Genomic DNA, 3,174 nt, shown 5'->3' with positions numbered 1-3,174 from the left:
CCTCTTCTAGTACTTGTTGTTTATTGTAGCTCCACTGACTCAGCCCTCACCTTTTTTCCTTAGGATAAGAGCATAAAATCTTTATTCTGAACCAATTTTATTTTTCATGTGTAAAGTTTGAGGCAAAGCAGATCTTCCAGCTTCTGTTATAATTAGTCTAGGAAAGTAATACAAAGCAGCAGCCTGTTGGTTGTTATCATGCTCAAATCATTCCTGTGGGGTATTTTGAGAAGGCACATCTGTTACAGAGAAGAAAATGAGAAAAAAGAAAAAGTTCTTATATAAATCTTTATTGGGGAGGTAGACAAAGGGTGTTTCCCCCTTTATGGCAGAAGATTGCTTCAAATATGGATTAAAAAGCAGTTAAAGATTAGATTAATGGAGACACTTTGTATTCTTTATTCAAAAGGTAGTTTTTAAAATGGGTGAAATTATCTTTCCAAAATGTATTAAAATAGCAATAAGATGTCTTAAATTTTAGTTTGACAGTGTGAATTTATATATATGATGTGTTAATTTTTGACATTCTTTTTACAATATTAACAATCCTGATTAACTCTAATAGAAAAATCTTGTGTAAATTGAATAAATTATATGCCCTTCTAAAAATATTTGCTCTTCATTTAGTGAATTCATTTATTCTTATTATTTGAAAACACCAACATGACCTAAAATATGTCCCACACAATCACATTTTCTTTAAAAAAAATCCTCCTTCTGAGTGAAATAAGTCAAGCAGAGAGAGTCAATTATCATATGGTTTCACTTATTTGTGGAGCATAACAAATAGCATGGAGGACATGGGGACTTAGAGTGGAGAAGGGAGTTGGGGGAAATTGGAAGGAGATGTGAACCATGAGAGACTATGGACTCTGAAAAACAATCTGAGGGTTTTGAAGGGACGGGGCGTGGGAGGTTGGGGTACCAGGTGGTGGGTATTATAGAGGGCACGGATTGCATGGAGTACGGGGTGTGGTGCAAAAATAATGAATACTGTTATGCTGGAAATAAATTAAAAAAAAAAAAAAGGAAAAAAAAAAAAGCCCACAATTCAGGAGTTAGAATAACTCAGTGAAATTAACCATGTAAATGCTCAATGAAGCAACTGATTAAAAAGGAATGGATACAAAATAAAGATTAAAATGGATAAAAAAAAAATCCTCCTTTTATTCAATTATTACTTAAAGATTATAAGAACACCAAGCAAAACAAATGATTAAGTTTTATTCTCTACCTATTCAGGTCACTGGTAAAATAGTGGGTATATTCTCTAACACTTTGTTAAAATTGTTTCAGAAATGCAGTGAAATGGATAGTTCTTCTGCTCAAGTAAGATGTGATTTACTCTCCTGCTATTACAACAGACCATCCAACAACTTCCGAAGAAACTGAATGTTAGGTAAATTATTTAAGAAATATATATCCATGAAGAAGTTGATTCCATTCTGGTATTTATTCCTATGTTGAAATCCAGTCTCTTGTTGTTGTCAGTGTGTGTGTGTTGGGAGGTGCTCTTACTCTCAGGTAACTTTTTTTACCTTCTGTTTACCTCCCAGTGTTCTTAAGCTTAGCAATGAAATATCGTAATACATTTTTTTTTACATTTTATTTATTATATCTGAAGATAAATGTAGTCTTTTAATCTCAATGTTTGTATTTGTTGTAAGTGGGTTTTTTTTTTTTTGGTGTCTCTTTTTCTTTTATTTTTTGAAGAATTTTTCATTTTAATATAGGTTTAAACTGCTGAAAAGTGACAAAAATAGTAAAGAGAGTTCTCATGTACCACACAGTCTTCCCTATTATTAATATTGTATATTAGTATGGTGCATCTGTCACAATTAATGAACAAATACTGATACATTATTATTAAAGTTCATGTTATATTCAGATTTCCCTCATTTTACTTAATGACCCTTTTCTGTTGCAAGATTCCATCTAGAACACAATATAAGGTTTAGTTGTCATGTTTCCTTTTGGTTCTAAAAGTTCTTCCTCTGTTTTGAATGATCTTGACAGTTTTGAGTAGTAATGGTTAAGTAGTTTTACAGTGTCCTTCAATTGGGACTTTTCTGATGTTTTTCTCATGACTAGACCTGGGGTTATTTTTCTTTTTTTCTTTTTAAGGAAGACTGCTTGAGAGGCTCAGTTGGCTGTGTCAGACTTCTGCTCAGGTCACAATCTCAGGGTCATGGGATCGAGCCCCACATTGGGCTCCATGATCAGTGAGGAGTCTGCTTGTCCCTCTGCCTCTCTCACTGCTCCTCCACTGCCCCTCCCCAACCCCCTGCTCATGTTCTCCTGCTTGTATTCTCCCCCTTTCAAATACATATAAAAAAAAAATCTTTTTTTTTTTTTTAAAGGAAGACCACTGTGGTGAAGTGTCTTTTTTGTTGCATCATATCAAAGGTATATACTATCAACATGACTGACTTATCACTGTTTGTGTTCATTGTGATCACCTGACTGAGGTAGTGTTTGTCACTGTAATTTCTTTTACATGCCATACTATTTGAAAGAAAGTCAGTATGAGTAGACTACAAAGAGTAGGGAGTAACACTCCATCTCTGTGAGGAAAGAGTATCCACATAAATTATTTGAAATTGTTTTGCACGAGTAGTTTGTCTATTCTCCTGATATATTTATTCAAAATATTTTGGTATCTTTATGGGCTCAGTGATATATATTTTATACTGGAGATTTTAATCTACTACTAATTTTTTTAAAGATTTTTATTTATTTATTTGATAGACAGGAGAGAGATCACAAGTAGGCAGAGAGGCAGGCAGAGAGAGAGGAGGAAGCAGGCTCCCCGCTGAGCAGAGAGCCCGACGTGGGGCCCGATCCCAGGACCCTGAAATCATGACCTGAGCCGAAGGCAGAGGCTTAAACCACTGAGACACCCAGGCGCCCCTACTACTGTCTAATTTAATGTGTTGCTCAAATTATATCATTTTGGCATTAGGGAACTCTTTTATGGATTCCTGTGTCCCTTTGATATACCCCCCTCACTGACTACTTCCAAACTCTATGCCACTACAAGATGCTTCCAGCCCCTCTCATGTATTTCCTGCCCCAGTCCTGGAATCAGCCACTCCTTCAGGAGCCCTGATTCCTTTCACTGGAGAAGGATATTAGAAGCCAGGATCTGAGTACTTAGTGTTGTTCTTGCTATTT

The sequence above is a fragment of the Mustela erminea genome, chromosome 11 (genome assembly GCF_009829155.1).
Source record: "Mustela erminea isolate mMusErm1 chromosome 11, mMusErm1.Pri, whole genome shotgun sequence".
In the NCBI taxonomy this organism is placed as follows: domain Eukaryota; kingdom Metazoa; phylum Chordata; class Mammalia; order Carnivora; family Mustelidae; genus Mustela; species Mustela erminea.
This window is presented reverse-complemented; position numbering follows the sequence as displayed.